This window comes from Harpia harpyja, chromosome 8 (genome assembly GCF_026419915.1).
Source record: "Harpia harpyja isolate bHarHar1 chromosome 8, bHarHar1 primary haplotype, whole genome shotgun sequence".
Classification (NCBI taxonomy): domain Eukaryota; kingdom Metazoa; phylum Chordata; class Aves; order Accipitriformes; family Accipitridae; genus Harpia; species Harpia harpyja.
The window spans coordinates 42,141,368-42,161,161 of NC_068947.1; the positions used below are offsets into that span (position 1 = coordinate 42,141,368).

At 39.7% G+C, this 19,794-nt stretch overlaps 1 long non-coding RNA gene across 1 annotated transcript in view; it reads right to left on the reverse strand.

Annotated features, from left to right (window-relative positions):
- Positions 1-9,317: 9,317 nt before the first annotated feature.
- The window catches only part of LOC128144999 (uncharacterized), a 211,599-nt gene continuing 201,122 nt past the window's right edge, over positions 9,318-19,794 (reverse strand). The window contains exons 4-5 of the long non-coding RNA XR_008236279.1: positions 9,668-9,869; positions 9,318-9,419 (exon numbers count right to left, since the gene is read on the reverse strand). This is a non-coding gene — a long non-coding RNA (uncharacterized LOC128144999). The remainder of the gene's footprint in view (positions 9,420-9,667; positions 9,870-19,794) is intronic.

Genomic DNA, 19,794 nt, shown 5'->3' on the forward strand with positions numbered 1-19,794 from the left:
CAATGTTTATGGCTGTGTAGACAATATAGGTAAACATGCAAATCAGATCATTAAAGAAGATGCAGAAAATGTCTGATAAGCAGCTGCACAATGCTCAGCGCCCACATCATGGGGAAGGAGCAGTCTGTGTCTCTCCCAAGGGCCACGGAGAGCACACTGTTCTCAAGCAGCTCGGGAAGGAATGGTTGTTGCCTTGTGTAAAGCCCCACACTGCCCCTTGCACAACCTTGTGAGTAAATCCAACCCTTTTTTGCTTTGCTGAAAGCTGACATACAACAAAACCAGATATCGGTAGGAGATGTCTTTAGGGGTTGCAAGTGACCAAGGGTCACTGCATTAGCACATTTTAATTAGACTGACTCTGGAGGAAGTGCTATGTTGTCAGGCATCCAGGTTTCAAAGTCTCAGCATCAAAGCAAAAGAACTTGCATTACCAGAATGACAAATAAATATCACTGAAGCATTCCCTAACAATAATGGAAGGGCTGATAGCTGAGAAAGATTGAGCCAAATTCACTTAGCTCGGAAGGCCTCAAGAAATTGGTGTAATTTGTTAGCTCATAGCTACATGAGTGGAAAACTAAATGTAATGCTTGATAGCGAGAGTTCCTGCCACACAGAAAACAATGGAAATCAAAAAAGAATTGCTGGAGCCAGGAGATATGAGTAAAGATTGGAGTTTTAGCTATATCAAAGAGTATAGTCTGAAAGGAAGAAAAAGTAAATAAGGATGTAGAAAATGTCCTGATACACCAAACAGTTTCTATTGAATTCCAAAAGAAATGGAAGTTGGCATAGTCCATTATCTAGAAATAAAACACATTTTTAGTTCAAATGCAGCCATTTTTCACAAGGTCAAAAAGACTCAAATCTACTAAGAACGAAATATGAACAAAAAATAGGCTAGCTAAAATTGCATTCTGAATTTATTCATCATTCATTTGATCACAGATGGCATATAGTTCAGCAACGATCTGATTATATGATAAATAGTTGGTTACTGCTGTGGCAGCAGAAGATACACAGCACAAAGAAAGTGCACTTTTACCGTATTGTTACTGAAAGCTGAGATTTTATCAAAGTGCAAAGGGTAACTGGAGCAGGGCTAATGTTAGAATCAGTAACTTCCAAGAAAAAACTTAAAAAGCTCCAGGTCCTGACAGAATTATGTGATCAGCAATTATTAGTGAGTACTGAACAAACGACTTCATTATACCCTGAGAAAGGATGGGACTGATGGCACACTTCAGATGAGGTGTAAAACTGATCTCATGAATACCTCTTGTCCTTAATTATCCCATCAACCTTTTGGCTTGAATGGAGATTCAGTCCCAAAATCTTGACCCAAATGCCTCCTGGAACACATCTGACAAGGCAGTATTAATTTCAGCTTCATTCATGTCACAATATGCCCCTTAACATGCAGCACTTCGCAGTCCCAGAGGAGCTGTGTTTCAGCACGGCATGAAGTCATTCTTAGAGAGGCAGGTCATGTTTTACAAGGCACTCAGCAATGAGATATTTGAGGATGGAAGATGTCATATGATTTTGTTGGTAGAGAGGCAGAGGCTCAGAGAGTTCAGTCCAAATAGCGATCATCTGACCTGACCATTCTGTGCTCTGCGGCTGCTTCTTTCAGCATATGTTTTGCTCATTGACCCCTATAACTGAGGGTGAGGGAAAACAAAAAGTGGGTAAGACCAAATCAATATGTTGAATTTCTCCCCGTAACAGGATTTATTATTTATCCAAGAGAAATGAAGAGAGGGAGAAATGGGGAGATCAATTGCTTTTAACCCACCACTAGAGTTGACCTTACCTATATTTCTAAGGTAGCTGTTGTTTTTAGAGGTATGCTGTGAAGGGTGGACACAGCTTCAGTGTTCCTAGTGGGGGAATGAGGCTAGCAGGACAGCAGGCCTCTGATGTAATACCCTCCTAGTCCCTCCATAAATGTGTCAGACATATGCAGCTGTTACTACAGCTACTTCTGATAGTGAATTGTTCTGTGGCCTTGTCTAATCCTGCATTAAAGCTGTTATTGCTTATACCCTGGTGTCCTGGTTTCAGCTGGGGTAGAGTTAATTGTCTTTCTAGTAGCTGGTATAGTGCTATGTTTTGGGTTCAGTGTGAGAAGAATGTTGATAACACACTGATGTTTTCAGTTGTTGCTAAGTAATGTCTAGTCTAAAGTCAAGGATTTTTCAGCTTCTCGTGCCCAGCCAACAAGAAGGCTGGAGGGGCACAAGAAGTTGGGAGGGGACACAGCCAGGGCAGCTGACCCAAACTGGCTAAAGGGGTATTCCATACCATGTGACATCACGCCCAGTATATAAACTGGGGGAGTTGGCCTGAGGGGATCGCTGCTTGGGAACTAACTGGGCATTGGTTGGCGAGTAGTGAGCAATTGCATTGTACATCACTTGTTTTGTTTATTCCAATCCTTTTATTATTACTGTAATTTTATTATTGTTATTACCATTATTAGTTTCTTCCTTTCTGTTCTATTAAACTATTATCTCAACCCACGAGTTTTACTTTTTTTTTCAATTCTCTCCCCCGTCCCACTGGGTGGGGCTGGGGGAGTGAGCAGCTGCATGGTGCTTAGTTACTGGTTGGGGTTAAACCACGACACCTGAGCAACTATGGCAGCACAGAGCTCAGGACCCACCTGAAAAACAGGACAGGTATTTGGGTACCTGGACTTCACATCAGCCCACATGCCCACTGCTTAATGGAGATGAAAGCTGAACGAGTCACATTAAAACCAACACTACACAGCAGATGCAGCCTATGAAAGCAAGAGTATGAGCACTGGAATTCATGGTGGGAGGAACTCCAGGGCACTCAAAGTTATACGTGCTGTAAGGATGGCTTTGGCTTTGCATGTTTATGCTATTTCAAGCTGTAGAGTGTGATTTCTCTGGTGTAAATTACTCCTCCAGCCCCAAATTATTTCTAGGTACTTTCACAGGTTATAAGAGTTAAAATTCTCACCACTAATGTCTTGTGCCTTCTGAACCATGTTCACCCAGTTACAAATTAAAAAAAAAAAAAGAGCAATCATGGTTAAACAAATAGGCTCTATGGAGGCCTAATCAGGGAATCACATCAGCTCTCTGCACCCTTCCACTCTATCCTTCTCTATGACACTGCAGCGTCATGTTATTACTGAGGCCCATAGAGGAAATAGGACATATTATTATCAGGTTGCACTTCTAGCTGAAAGAAAGGGTATAAAAGGCTTCCACAACAGAAAGATGTGGTCAAACCTTTTGGGTTCCTTCCAGCAGCTCAGTCTCCATGAATAAAGATGATAGATATTCACAGAGAATACAGGATGGATGGGGATAACAGTGTATCGTGTTCTGGCTGCTGCCCACTGCTTTGCTCCTGTGAGTGGGCTGGAAAAAGGAAAGATGAAGAGAGCTATCTTTGATTTTATGCTCTCTCATCAATGGAGGAACCCCAGCTGGGAAGCTACAGGCAGCACAGAACAAAGCAGACCAGAGAACCTGGTCCTTATGCAAATATTTAAAACTATGCATGCTGTTACCATATGAAACGATACCCTGAGGTTGAGAACTGGAGGAAAGCATTTTAAGGCATACTGTGAACACTAAACAAATGTAAGCTTTCAACCTGAAAAAAAAAAAAGATATAGTCTGATGTTCTAGATTCTTTGGTAACCCTTATAATAAAGAATTGTACTTCTCACCACCCTGCATTGCAAGCAATATTTAGTTCTGTGGTACTTTTTTACAATAACGATGCTTATCGTAAATCCGTACAGTGAAGAAACTTTAAATGCATGGTCTAAAGAGCAAACCAAAATACTTCAAAAAAGAAGCAGCGCGATATCTACTTTTGCTGTAAAGGAGCATTTCTAGTAAATCACATCTCACTACTGATTAAAGTTCCGCCATCTGGAGTTCACCAAAGTGGCATCTGGCATTCCAACAATTTTAGGAAATATGCTGGAACAATAATAATAAAAACGAACATCCTGGTTTTAAGCAGGCAGTTTCTCCAGCTGATCTTTTTAAGAGATATGCTCCAGTTCAAGCAGAAGGCTTGGCACACAAGCAATGATACTTGGTGAAATTCTATGGCTTATGTTGCACTGGAGGTCCACTGGCTGAACATAATTCTTCCTTCTGGCTTTAAAACTGTGGCTTAAAAGCCTCACCTAACTGAAGTGCTTTAAGTATATAATCACCAGAGGAACCCTCTATTGTCCAAGGCCATAGGCACCTCCAGAGCATGACTGAGCCCCATTAAGGCATGAATTATCTTTGAGAGCGCCTACTTACTATTCTCTATTGAATAGAGAGACTGCATTCCTAAATTATTTATGATTAAGCAGAATGCATTTGGGTCTATGACTATGCATACTGTATCAAAGGCTTGATCTTAATTAAGCACTGCTCAACCTATTGCATTAGGATCCTTTCTATATCTCTGCTATTTATGATCAATAGCACGGACTGCTGAGTAATTAGGCTGGGATCAAAAAAATTCCAGATGCTAAACCTTCAAAAGGATGTAGGTACCTGATGTTCCCAGGTACATACAATCCTGCCTGACAGTATTTTAGGGCATCCGAAGGTCTCCTTCCACATATCTCCAAGAATTCCTCAGTCTTGGCAATGCTATCTTAATGCAGAAGCTGCTTCTGGCCAACACAGCACAACAGGATCCACAAAGCAGATTTTTACCCACACGATGAGGTTAGGGATGCTCTGAATATGACTAATTGTAGTCATGGAAAACAAAAACATGGCCATCACTTACATTTTATAGCACAGTGATAGAAGGGGAGAAATATGAGTTGTTCTCCCCCTTCTTTCTTTTAAACAATAGATTAGAGGCTGAAGCTACCACAGAGAAAATATGGGACTACTCTGGGTGGCTGATTCTATTTTCTGGAACTGGATGCAGCCAGGTAGGCTAGACTTAAATGAATTAAGTACAAATAGACTATTTATATTCAGAGGGTTTTGTTATTTGGAATATGTCATTACAAGAGGAGATGCCTGGTTCTGACATCGCAATAACTGACAAATAATCATGCATCAAAAATGTATTGTACCAAGTTATCCTCTTTCCACAGTCCTGTTCTTCAGCAGTCCTCTCAAAAAAAGTGTCCTATACAATTCACGCTCTTTTTTAAACAAATTTCTTTCAGAATTAATTACTTCTGTGTTCCCTAAGCTCCCTTTGCTAACACAATTGTACATCGGCATGTCAGTGATCCATGAATTAAATTGACAGCGATCAGAGCAGTACCAGTTCTACTGGCCAAAATGTATCTTTTCTATTGATGATGCCAGTTGTGAATATACAGTTAGCTATTTATAAGCAAACTCCCAGTGCTTCATAAATACGTGCATTTCCACCACAATTATATGAATAAATTTGTTCACAAGTCTGGTATATTTACAAATACTTTGAGAAAATCTCAGTGTCAGCTGGACTGAACTTCAGTGAGGTCTTGTGCATGCAAATGTCACTTTATATAAGGATACATACTGGAACTTCATGACAGCCATCAAGCATTACTTGTATTTGAATAATAGCAAGCAAAGTTCTGCTTCTGTATTTTAAGTGCAAGGTATAGTAGTATATTAATAGCCTTAAAATAAAATAGGAAAACTAAATTTTATGTGAGCCTTCAGTCAATTTTTTATATTTTCTTGTAATAATAGTATCACAGACTATTTGTAGTAGCTTGAATGTGACATTGAATAGGTGCAATGCATTTTTCTTCCTTGCCATTTTTCTTTCAGTCAGTCTCTCTGTCTCTCTTCTATAGCTTTTACCCTTCCTAATTCTCTTTTCTTCACCTTCCCCAATATATGCACCCTACTCTTTTCATTGTGAAGTGGCATACATTTATGCGAGACTGTTTACCCTTGTCGTGGTTTAACCCCAGCCAGCAACTAAGCACCACGCAGCCGCTCACTCACTTCCCCCCCACCCAGTGGGATGAGGGAGAAAATCGGGAAAAAGAAGCAAAACCCACGGGTTGAGATAAGAACGGTTTAATAGAACAGAAAAGAAGAAACTAATAATGATAATGATAACACTAATAAAATGACAACAGCAATAATGAAAGGATTGGAATGTACAAATGATGCGCAGTGCAATTGCTCACCACCCGCCGACCGACACCCAGCCAGTCCCCGAGCGGCGATTCCCTGCCCCCACTTCCCAGTTCCTATACTAGATGGGACGTTCCATGGTATGGAATACCCCGTTGGCCACTTTGGGTCAGGTGCCCTGGCTGTGTCCTGTGCCAACTTCTTGTGCCCCTCCAGCTTTCTCGCTGGCTGGGCATGAGAAGCTGAAAAATCCTTGACTTTAGTCTAAACACTACTTAGCAACAACTGAAAACATCAGTGTTATCAACATTCTTCTCATACTGAACTCAAAACATAGCACTGTACCAGCTGCTAGGAAGACAATTAACTCTATCCCAGCTGAAACCAGGACACCCTGAAGGATGTAAAAGTACTCTGCAAACTTCAACTGATTAGCACACCGTAAGCAGGCAACAACACAGTCACCCTGAGTTTACCACCCTTGGGTTAAAAATTACAATACTATTTAACAGTGCACAAACTTCAGGGTCTCTTTTTCAAGTCGAGGTCAGCAGCTTGTGTGCAGGATTCTTCCTGTGCTCTGGATGATATCTCTAGCTGAGCTTATGCAGATGTAATTACCCAATGCAGATGCAATTACCCAAACTGGAATTTTGCCAGGACACGAGGATCAACACGTTTGTGAAATGTGCCATGAAGTCATTCGTGAAAAGTAGTTGGAAGCTCATTTTTAAAAAGTGTCACCCCAAAGGCAAAAGAAACAGAACTGCTGGAAATCATGGCACCTCCTTTGAGATTTTCCAGCACCAGCCATGCCCTGGTCTCACTTATGACGGGATCTCTCCCTCACGGCTGGGAGTGCAGAGGAATACACTGTGCTACAACCCTGGCTTCCTTCTGCAAGTGATTTCCTTGCACAAGGAGGAAAGAGTCTCAACTCTTCATATTTTTTTAATAAAATGTTTTCCTCTACCTCCTATTCCATTGCAAACTTCCAGAAATAAAAAGCACGTTTAAACTTCTCCAGTTTCATTTTTCTGTGTTTTGTGTTTCTTTTCTTCTGATCTTTTTGCTTTCATCTGCTGACTTTATAATACCAATTTAGCTGCCGCAGATGTTTTTTTCCCCTTTTCTTTTAACGGGTATGGCAGTGAAATGACTGCTTCTGGCCTTCTGCCCACAGCCGCTACTTTTTGGTGTCTCCTTTTCCCCTTACTATCTCTTTAAGCGACATTATGCAACGAATCTTACAAGCACTACGACATGCTGACAGCTCTTTGTCAGCAGACTGAGTTCCCACTCAGCATTGAAAGTGGTATCCCAGGCCATCTCATCAGCCAAGGCAAATTGTCACATCTTCATTGATTTTCCTGAAATCAGCAGAACTTCAACAGTTTAATTCAGCTGGATAAATGGACTGCTGAATTCCCAAAGTACACCCAGAGACTAAGACTAGGTTTTTTGATAACTTCAGCAACAGCAGCAAAATCATAAGCTCATCCTACGTTTTCTCCTCCCCACCCTTTAGAAATCTCCCATGGAGATTTTTCCATACTGGACTCTGGTTGGCACCAGCCAGGGTCACTTTCTTTTCTTTCAGGCTTAGTGAATTAACGGCAGCTAACTTGCCTTGCTGCAGCACATCAGTGGGACTCAGCAGCACTTCCCTGCTACATTTCATATATTTCCCCTGTGTGACAAGGGTTTGGAAGAGATGTTTGTGATAAACACTTCCAGCATCTTGCAGCCACAAGCAGCCGTCAGCTGTGCAGTGTGCCTGGCACAGGACTAGAGCAAGGTATAACACAGGGCCCTGATGCAGACAGCTGCCAGGTTCTATATCCCAATTTCCCCCATCTTTGCAGCATGGCGGTGGACCCCATTAATAGGGGACACTTGATAGCAGCAGCTGGTCAGTCCCTGCCCCTGGGCCTTGAGAGTCAGAAAGTACAACATGAGAGGACAAGGGAAGAGCTCTGTGATGCTACTGCTGCTCAATGCTGCAAGGTTTTGACAGAGAAATGCAAATATTAACATTTCAACATGTCTTCCCTGTTTCTGTAAAGCCTGAAAGTTGTCGAAGATGGTCAAAACTGAAGGGGAAAAGTAGAGAGAAGTTTGGCAAATCTTACCATTGTACAATGTTGTAGAATATCTTCTACTCAATTTGACAGCTATTTCCTAGGAGAGCAGATAGTACTCTGTGCACCCCACATAACTTAAAACAGCAGGCCAAAATCACAGCCATATGACATCTCTATTACTTGTTAATTCAAAGGATTTCTTTTTCCTTTAGGTTCCCTCCAGCTCTAAATGCAGTTGCATGTTCAAATATAAAGTTTCCTGACCCCTAAAATTCTGAGGGAATAAAATCTGAGCTGCTGGTTTTAGTTTAATCTTTAATCTCAGAAGGAGCTGGGCCAAGGAGTGAAGAACTGCATATTGCCTATCTGAGCCCTTCTGAACAGCATAATCTAGACGTTATATATAACACCTCTCCCTTGAGAACTTCCGTGTGTTTCTCAGATTTTACAGGTAGGAACACCAAAACTCCAGATGGTAAAAGTGTTTTGCCTGAGATCATGTCAGTGATTACAGAGATATTTCCTGACTCTCATTCTAATTGCTACATAAAAAAATCATAGCTAAAAATTGTAGCCGAAGCCCTACTTTTTTTCCTTCCACTGTTACATTTTCCCTGTAATGCAACATTTTGGTCTTGCGCCTTTTCTATATATGATGGTCAAGTCCTTCCACAGTAGTATCCTTCTTGGATACAATTCCAAGTAGTTACTGTTGATTTTAACAAGCATATTACCGCATATTTGGCTGACCACAAGCTACAGTAGATGAGGTTTTATACTGCTTTTATTAACTGCTTTCAGATCTACTAAGTTTTCTTGCCACATGGAAAGACAAAATAGAGATGAAGGCTACAGCTGTGTTCTATTTCTTGGTTTGTAAGACCAGCATCAGAGTTTGTTTACAATCCTTTATAGTGCTGTTCACCTGCGGTCTACTCTACTGCCCAAGCTTGCTATTGACTTCAGTGCTTTCAACAATGTCTACAGATGTATCCAAGAAATGCTTGGAATCAATAATGTGAAAAGGGAAATTACAAGGTTTGTTTGTGAAAACATTGTGAGGAGTATGCTTGCTTCCTAGGAAACTGCAACTGAGACAAGAAAATGTTGAAGAAAAAGACCAACCCCATAGATCTCCATCTTCTATTTAAAAAGTGGCGGTTCCATTTCTGCTTGGTTCACCTGAGGTGGAAAGTCACAAGGAAGAAGGGAGATGAATCATTCCTTGTACCTGAAAATGACAAGAAAAAGAAAGGGAAAGGTGCTCAAAACAAAACAAAACAAAACAAAAAGAAATTGCTAAGCTCTTAAGCTTTGGAAAAATAACCTATAACCCATGGTTGGACAGAATGACATGACAGATCTGGGTATGAAGCCGTCACTCAGGACATTTATCCAGGAACAAACCTACACAACAAATCTGACTGCAGGCAACTCCTTGGAAATCATATCTCAGTCGGTTTATCCTCATTTTCTTACCAGAAACATGTTGCTGGGATTGCCACCAGCCACTGGGGTGAACCACTTCTAACTCGGTGTACTTCACATGAAGCAGCCATGTTCCTTTCCCACTATGACACTTATGAGGCAGAGTGTCCTTACTGATATTCTGTGTCTTGTGAGAAGTGGTAACACAGAAGCAGCAGGGTGCTTATTGCTCTTGTCTGCTGAAAAGCCTGATCTGGAATCAGAAAAGCATATTATGAACCAAACAGACTGTGTTGAAATTGGGAAATATTGCTTGATCTGTTCTTTCGTAAAGAAATACACTGAAGATAATTTTCACCTAAGTAACTTAAGCAAGTTATTAGTGGACTGTTTTTCACTAATGAGATTTCCAACAGCACTTTAATTCACCTTTTTGCTAAGTATCCTCTTGCTTCAGCTTCTTCATTAAAGCCAACTACTTTTTGTTTGTTCTAAAAGCTCTCTCAGTACAGGCTATGGCATTAATTATTTTTCTCCCAGTCAGATAATGACTGTAACCTAACATTTATACTTGCCTCCTTCCTCATCAAAGACCATAAATGTTCCTTGGTACTAAGTATTGGTGAAAGCTGAAAAGAATTCCATTAGATCTTCAATCCATGGCAATAATTTATGTGACAAACCAGAAATCTCACAGTAAACCAAGGATTTCCTAGCCAGAAGCCTTAAATAATCTAGGATGAACACAGATGGTAACTGTACAGTTCCCAGGAGCTCAGGAGGAAACCCAGTGTGATACAAAGATAATCAAATTATTTTCAAGCTTCTCAAGTACTTTGTGAATCCCTATATGTCACTAAATGTCTCCCACACACTAGTTTCTACTTTCTTTAAATGAGTTAAAGTTGCAAAATTTAAAGAGCTATCACATCATCCAATTTAGAAAGTTTAGAATGGTCTACACATATATCCTTATTAAAAAGCAACACAGAGGTTAGTTTGAAAGGGTACTGTTGATACCTATATAGCTTGGCCCAATTTTGTAAAATGTTATAAAGATCTGGCTGGAGAATTCATGTGTGATTAATGTCTCAGCTGTGTGCCATTGGCCTTCTGCTGATAGTGAACACAGGCTGAGAGTTGGGGTTGTTCAGCCTGGAGAAGAGAAGGCTCTGGGGAGACCTTATAGCAGCCTTCCAGTACCTAAAGGGGGCGTATAAGAAAGCCAGAGAGGGACTTTTTACAAGGGCATGTAGTGATAGGACAAGGGGCAATGGCTTTAAACTGAAAGAGGGTAGATTTAGATTAGATGTAAGGAAGAAGTTCTTTATGGTACGGGTGGTGAGGCACTGGAACAGGTTGCCCAGAGAGGTTGTGGATGCCCCATCCCTGGCAGTGTTCAAGGCCAGGTTGGATGGGGCTTTGAGCAACCTGGTCTAGTGGAAGGTGTCGCTGCCCATGGCAGGGGGCTTGGAACTAGATGATCTTAAAGGTCCCTTCCAACCCAGACCATTCCATGATGATTCTATGATGAACATTTTCCATTTATTTCAGCTGGCAACAAATTCTCCTTTTAGGGAACTGTGTATTTGCTATTCAGTTCCAAGCAGTTGTATCACGGAACACTGTGAATCCAGTGATACAATGTGAATTCATTAATTTCTCTGACGCAAATATTTCCTTATTCTATCCTTACAGACGACATAAACATATTTTGCCTTTTGTCTATGAGTGCTTCTTTTTCTAAACCATATACCATATTCAAAGACATTTCGCTACAATTCTACAGTTAATACAAACTACATTTCCATTAGTGTTTTGGTGCTTCAGTTCATTTCATTCTTAAACAAATTAGTGGTTTCTAAATCAATTTCTCTCCAACCATTTGTAATAGATTGCATGGGCTTCCTGAGATCCTGCTTATTTAAGTTTTCTCAGTGAACTTACAGCAAGGCAAAATAAAACAGTGAGCGACATACTGTAAGGAACAGTTTTATATGAATATAAACAGGTAGGAATAGGTAAACTCATTAGTCTTTCCCTATGCAATTTACGTATGCCATCTCCTGATTATGCTCAGTGTTTTTGTTTTTCTTGTGCACTGCAGCAGATAACCTTTTGCTTTATTGCACATGTATCTGTGCACCTTAAGTATCACCTGATATTTCTGGGTTTGAATAAATCTCAGGTTTCAAATGAAGTCTTAGACAAAGCCACTGTATTCTGTGTGGTAATGGATAGTGTCCTGGAAACCCTTGTAGTTTAATTACAAGTATTCCTCCACCAACAAAGTCTATATTTATTGAAAATTCAGCTCAGTTTCTCTCAAAGTTCATCCTGCCTGTTCGAGTCTTGAACTGGATTTACCACAAGATTTTGTAGCCTGGTTTTCAGTGAAACCTCCAGTCCAATGAGTTTTCAGTTTTATTCAGTTCTGCACAGATCCAATGACTGTACATGTTCACAGAAAGTATTTGTTAAATCTCTAGTATCACCAAAACACCATTTTAAAATATTTCTTTCAAAAGTACAACAGCTTAATTCCACAGAGATTGACTCCAGGTCTGCCCTTGTATCAGTAGCAGTCCTGGGTAATCACTCTGACAAATGGCACATAGAAAGGCAGAATTTAAGTCAATGAGTCCTTTGGTTATTAAAGATGATTACAAGTTCATGATGACACAGCCCACCTTGTTTAATACCTACAGTTCTTGAACTTTTTAAACATCTAGTGTCCAACAGAAGAAAAACAGAAAAAAGAAGAAATCTGGTAGAGCCACTCTGTCACTGAAATGAATCCTCTTTTGTTTTCCTCGCTAAGGAAGTCTGATGGTGCCAGCTCATAAGCACCTAGGATTTGGAGAGGCTGTTGATTTCCTTATACCCTCATACATGAGAAATGCAAGCGATGATGCTAAAACCACCACTCGTGGTGGTTTTAGGAAAGGATTGAGAAGCCAACAATTTTTCAGAGGCCTTTTGTCTTCCTGCTTTTTCCTATCTGCAGAAACAAGAAACTCCTTCTAAATGGGGGGCTTTATCATTCCAATATTCTCCTATCAGGGCATTCAAATGACTAGGAAGACAAAATTGAAGGTTTTTTCCTTTTCTAAAGAAAACTCTACCGCTTCCGTGAGGTATTCAACTCTGCCTTTACTTCGCATTGTCTGTATTTTCCAGTGTATAGTCCAAGGCTTTATTGCTGGCATCTCTAATTTTTTTAACCAATAAGTTTTCCTTATAGCAACAGGAAAAATAATTCCATTGAAGTCAAAGAATAATGCAGCCTGAGAACTACAAAAAAAAGTGCATCTAGATGAACAGTGATAAAAATTAGACATGTATATATTAATATTTTGACAACAGAAAAAGAACAGAGAATGAGATAAGACTTCTTAAAAAAGAAGTCCTTAAAAACAGAAGTTATCTAATTGCTTATTTTACCTAGAGATAGAACAATCTATTTCTAGCTATCACATAGTAATGAGAATCATTATCTTGAACTCTTCTTTAATTAACATCAATCCTGATTAGTCAGAATATATTAGGCTTTTTGTCTGTTACCATAGTAGTAGAATCTCCAGTAAAGGAGGTATTCAATCAGACATTATCATTTGCACACCACTCCCATGTAATTATTATTTTACCATGTTTCATGGATTTTTTTTTTTTTCCATTTTTGAAGGGTGAAATCTATTATTGGTCAACCCTTTCTTCCCCAGAGCAGATCCTGGCATGCCAAGTCTTTGTGTGTTGTAGGCGAGTATAATGACCTAGAAAACGTTAATGAATTTTAATCAAAATGGATGCCAAAAGTCCAATGTTCAGAATACCTGTAGTTGTCTTGTACTATGTTGCACCTTGAGGTTCTCTAACTTTTTTATGTTGAAATTTCAGGTTACAGAAAGTACATAAAAATAAAGCTGTTTAGACAGTGCAAGCTATTGACTGTTTAGAGAAATGAACGGTTTGCTTCCACACCAACTCTTAACACCAGGATGCATTTGGATGCACCTGTGATCAGACATGGATTGCAGGGTAAGGTCTAGATGAGTTAGCTGTTGGAGCAATGTAGGAGACAAAAAGATGTATAAACCATTCTTCATTTTGCTTGACTTTTTTCCTGCTGGCATATCTTCCCATATTCTTTTGTTGATTCTTACCTTTGTGGTTATTAATAAGTGCTATAAGTTTTTGTAGAAAATAGCAACTTCAGAATAACTTCCTGAAACTATCTGGTGAAATTTAACAGGGAATACCATTTTTGCTAGAGAATTCTATAGGCGGGTCAAAAATTTTTATGAATAAGAATATTTTTTTTTTATTCTAGTAAGTTCCACAGGCATTTGGAATAATGTCTGTTGAACTATATATTGAACCATCTGTAATGCGATTGATTTCATCCAGATTGAATGAAAAACAACACCAGACCTAGTGTTACCAAGATGCTAGATCACCAGCCTATGTGGTGCTACATGGAAGCATTGCCCCTGAGCAGGGCAACAGCTGAGCAATTCTGAGCAGGGCTGAGGGAAATTCAGGTGCTCCATTTGAGACACATGGTATCAGAGAACCAAACCATACTGACTAGCCACCTGGGCTGTAAATGCTGTGGGTCTTGGATGCCTTCCACCTGGGACAGGCTTGCACAAAACACAGCCCATCCAGTGGCGTTGTGGCACTTTTGTTCAGGCTGAAAGTAGCTGTTTTTCAACCTTCTCATGCTTGGGACAGAATAAAGGGACAAAGTTGATCCTAACATTACACAGCATCTTATGCTCTCCCTAATTAATTGCCAAGCAGGAGGGCAGCTTGGTTCTCCTATAAACAGAAGAGTTTTGAGTTGCTCTAGTCAGTTAGTATGGGCTGGCAATAATCGTGCAAAGGTTGCTATGCTTATTTTGGCCACATTTTCTTCTTCAGGGTATTATCGCCCAGGAGATCGTGTAGGTAAAATACTGATGCTGGCTTTCTGCCACTCAGGGATTCCCCTTCATCTAATCATAAGGCAAGTGCCCATTCATGCAGCCCTTTGACAGCTGCACAGTCTATGGGTCAGTTTTATCACTAAATAAGCAGATACGGAAGAGCGTTACACTTTGGTAAAAATAACTATACCCTGCAAAAAAATCAATGCTTCACTTCAAGTTACGGATGTAGATTAAGGGCACTTAAAAAATATGCCCATTAGCTACATGCACACTAGTTTTGCAGGAAAAAACCCACAAGAATATTCCCAACTTTCATACGACTCACATTTCAGCTTTACTACAGTTCCAAGCAGGGAATAAGGGATTCAGTCAAAGAGGAATTACAAAACTAAAACCTCTTGCAGCACTTTGAAAATTGAGACAGACACAAGTCTCTAGTGAGCTTAATGAAGTATCAGAGTAAAAAGTGATTTAGCTTCCTAAAAACAGTACTTTTGTTTTCTATTTAAAGTAGGAAATCAAAGGCCTGTCTTTAAATATTTTATTCTGTGTGGCAGCCAAAAAAGGGTTCACTTTCAAGCCTGAATAGTGAATATGGAGATAAAGTAGCACTTTTGAGAGCCTTTCATATGACTTTCTCCTTGGTTGAAACACTTGAAATATGGAAGTATAGTGTTGCCACACTCTTTCAAGAGGAAAAGGAAAGGCTATAAAATGACTTCAGTGTTTTGTGATGTGATTCAGGAACACAGCACTAGACAAATTTTCAGTTTAACTGGAGGATTAAAGAATGGGACACAGTCAGAATGAATATTTTGCTTCCTTCATTTTCTATATGTAAATACATGAGCAGTCCTGCTTCAGCAATTAAATACTACCCATCTGTTTTTTTGAACTTGGAGTGATAGCTCTTAGTAAATCAATTACAAATGTTCCAACCAATATAACTGTAACACAGCCTGAAGTAGGAAAAACTACAATTGAACTTGTCCTTATTCTGTATTAGAGAGCGCAGCATTTAGATGGTTCTGGTCTCTAACAAATCCAACAGCCCCCTCTCTGAGCTCTCTGTTTACCTTCATCCTACTCTCAATTAACACCTCGTTAAAATGCGCACATGCTGAGCCCTTATTTGTTGACCATCACTTTTAGTGCCTTAGTATACCTGCATTATTTCCTACAGTTTTATCTGAACTGCAAACACAGCCATGGAAAGTCCTGCTTGAGAAATCATCAGAAAGTGGAAGTACTGACACAAGTGCGTTTGCCATTTGCCTCATTATTTGTGTTTGGGTTTCCAGTGAGATGTGGATATTAAATCAGAGGTAGAGCAGAACAACAAAAGGGATCCTAGTCTGTCAGCCTACATGGCTGCTTCAAGACTAACTCTTTCCACATATTAACACCCACATTAGCTGAGACATTTTTTTCCTCTGAGGAACCACCACCACCACCACCACAAAAAAAAAAAAATGCCCCTAAACCCCAAACCCCCAAACAAGTAACAAGTGATGAAAAAAAGTACCTTCAGACTCAGTGCACACTGAAACTAAATGCTCTGAATTCTCCATTGATTGCTGGTTCTCTCCAGCACAGCTGAATATATATGCCACTGTGTCAATGAATGTTTGGTAAAACTTGCAGAGAATAGTGTCAGAGGTGACTGGATTGAACAAATCTAATGACTTCATTTGCAGCAGTCAGTCCTTCTCATCTGACAGCTGTCCTCTGCAGAGCATCACGTAGCAAATTGCTGTTTCCACACGGACCTGCAGCTAGTGAAGGCTGGCTTTTCTGATAGCACAAGCAGCTGAATTTCTCATCTGCTCCACACTACAGCCCAACCCACCCTCTCTAGACAGACTTGCCCATTCTTTGTGTTTAACCTTTTAAAAAAGAAACAAACAGGAGAGAAACTCAAAGACAGTAAATACCTATTCCCCAGAAAATTCTTGTTGCCTATTCACTGTGACTTTTGTGGTTTCTTTCTCAAAGACTGCTCTGCACCCCCCTTAAACTTTTCCAGTTTAAACCAGTCTGTATCACTGGCTGTGCTCTGCAACCTGGTCTCTTCCCTATCATACAACTGTTCTTCTTTTGACTAGTTATATTCGTATGAAAAACTAGGAGTCATTTGAAGTCCAATGAATTACCCTGTTATGAAACCAGTGTAGTGCTAATCTCTCTGTCATATATGGTAGTTTAATCATTCAGTTCTTAACTAAACCACCTTATTTAAAGCTGAGTCTTCAGCTAGTTGAGACAGGGCTAGCTTCTTGCAAGTCAGTAAGGTTCTGGTGATTTGACTCCATGCTAAGGACTTAAGTCTTCAGTATCTGTAAAAATGTGCATTGATGCTATAGGTACTCTGCTATAGATGACAGACTTCAAATGTCAAGAAATGGTAGGCTGCATTTGAGTGTTTTGGACCCTGGATTTGGGTGCAATGAAACATTGTTGACCTTGTCACCCACTAGCCCCACCAGGTCTACTGAAGGAGATAGTACCGTGGTGGATCCAGACCCCAGAATTATGTATCATTAGGAGTCTACTGTTTCCAATTTTAATTTCTTTTTAATAGCTACTTTCTTCAGTTAACATCTGTACTATTTTACTAAATCATGTTTTGTTCCATCCTGGCCTTCTCTTCTATCTTTCAAAATCAGCTGTCTTGTAATTTGATAGAAAAGGGGTTTTTGTGCTTTTCAGATTTGTTCACTGTTTTTCTCCTCATAAGCCTCCTGGGTTTTGGTATATCTGCCGTAAATAATTTCATATATTCTTCACTTAGCTGGTTTTACTTTTTTCTCTGTGTGTTACTTAGTCATTTAAATGTTACAGAAAATCATGATGCTTCTGTTTGATTTTGCAAAGGTGAAATCCATTTGTTCAACCAAAAGTCATTCTCATACCTACATATTTCCTTTGTTCTTCTTGTATTTATTCAATTTTACCCATTAAGCTGCAGTAACATGGTAAGAGTTTCTTGCAGTGCATTTCTGAAGGAAGCAAACAAGCCTGCCACAGAGAAAACAGGATGCTTACCTGTCAGGGACTGATCTTTGTAAAGCTCAGGCTATCCCCGTAAGCACAATCTGAGCTGAACCTAGGTGATGGGGTAAGCTTCGTACATCGCTTGTCACAATCGCTTGTCACAGCCTTGTTCAGGTGTTAAAACAGTATCTTACTTCACGAGCAGACACATTAAAAATCAATCAACGTCACTCCTGAGGGAGCGAGTCCCTTCTCAGCATGAACTATGGCTCCACTATTCCTAAGAATTTTGACTTTGATGACTGATTTGTTTTTCTCGATTAGAAAAATATATCTGACAGCCTCTGTACTTACTGACAGAGAATGCAGTTCAAAGCATTTTAAAAAGAAGCATCCTTGGCAATTACACCTACTAAAAATAAGTAGTGCTTTACAATGCCATTAATTACTATAATTACTGTGCTTTGAGTGAGGCTTGCAACAGGCGAGGATCGTTTCAGCACTATGCATTGTGGCAAAGCACAGCTATCAGACATTCGGTTTTCACAGTGCATATTTTCTCCCAGATCCCCGAGCATAAATTTCATCAACATTAATATGAATTTCAAAACCCATATCCAAGTGCAAAGGATCTCACAATGCTTTTATACTCTCAGGATCTAAACTATAATTTCAACCATTAACAAGCACCATTTAGCATTAGATTTGCTAATGTTATATTATAGTTCTGGCAATTCTATACAAGATGCATTACTAGCTCAGTAAAGACTAAATTGTGGTACTGAATAAACACTCTAAATAATGAAGCAGAAATAAACAGTGAACGTTAATTTAAGCATTTTACTTCAAATTTTCTTTTAAATAACAAAAACAAGCATGGTTTGCAAAACTCAAATCATACCACACCAGTAAAAATCAAATATATTGCTCAGGGATCCCTGTAGAAACAAACTCTAGCTGCACAATGTACTTCCCATGATCTAAATTTTGCCTAGGCTCAGGTTTTGACCAATATGGTTCAAACTGTTAGCTCCCGTCTGTGGCATCACATGGGCCATTTTGCCAATAAAAGAACAAGTCAGGTACTAGCTGAATCAACACTGATGACATATTTCAAAAGACTTTGTTCTCATGGTAAAACCCTGTGAAACAGCAAGCAAATACACCTGGCAAGTCTTTGCATACATAAACTAGGGGACTGTTATCAACATTTTTCTTTCGGTTAGTCCCTCACTGAGAGAAAATGACTCTGTTGTGTTACTATGGGATGTTTCCACTGTCACCTGCACTCACACAGGCTGCTTTAATCTTGGGGTCCCCACAAACAACAAGCTCCAGCCACTCTGTGTCTTGCACAGACTGATATCAGCAAAAAAATTATGTGACAGCATTTGCTCCTCCAGCAATACATATTCTATCAAAATGGTTGAGTCAACATTTAATAAATTATATATATTAGCCAAATCTATACTTTGCCATGAAAACAGGTGCATCTGCAAATATTTTTCATTAGAAATGTAATTAATATGCATAAACTTGTTTGTCAAGCAATTTGCAAATGAATCAAGAATTAAATTAAATATGGAAGCCTCTTCCCTCCCCCGCCCCCCTGCCCTTTCCCTGTCTGGATTAAATAGAATTTAGAGAAGTTTTCTGTGTAAATTTTTGAAATAATCTCTTTGACTCAAGCTTGTTATTGTTTCAAACTTTTCTTCATTACCACAGTAATTCTCAGATAGTAGAAAGTTTTATTTCTAAAACTGGTTTTCGCCTGCAGCTAGAGTCTCCTGATAATATGGTGGATATACTGTCATGAACAATGAAATCTACGGTCTTAGATATGCAACAGAGACAAAACAAGGACTGCTCTTCACAGAGCTCAATACCATTCCAAAGAGGTTACCCCTATGGAGAGAGCTCAAAGTGACTCAGTTGCTTACCACAGAGACGAGTCATTATAAATCAGGTTCCTTTCCTTGCTAATGAATTGTTAACAAGAACCTCGCCTTCAAAGATATTCTTTATTCACAAATATTTGGTAAATAATTTTGATTAATCAGTGTGCCTCTGACTGTTCGCTGTTGTGCGTTTGGTCACCCAAATCACACAGTACAGCTCCTGGTCCTTGGCTGGAGCACTGAATCCTTTTAAAAGCAGAGTGACAGAGAGCAACTAATGAATAACCAGGGCTGGCTCAAGCTTCTGTGATCCTGTTGGCAAGATGGAATTTTGCAGCCCTGCAGACGAAGGCCA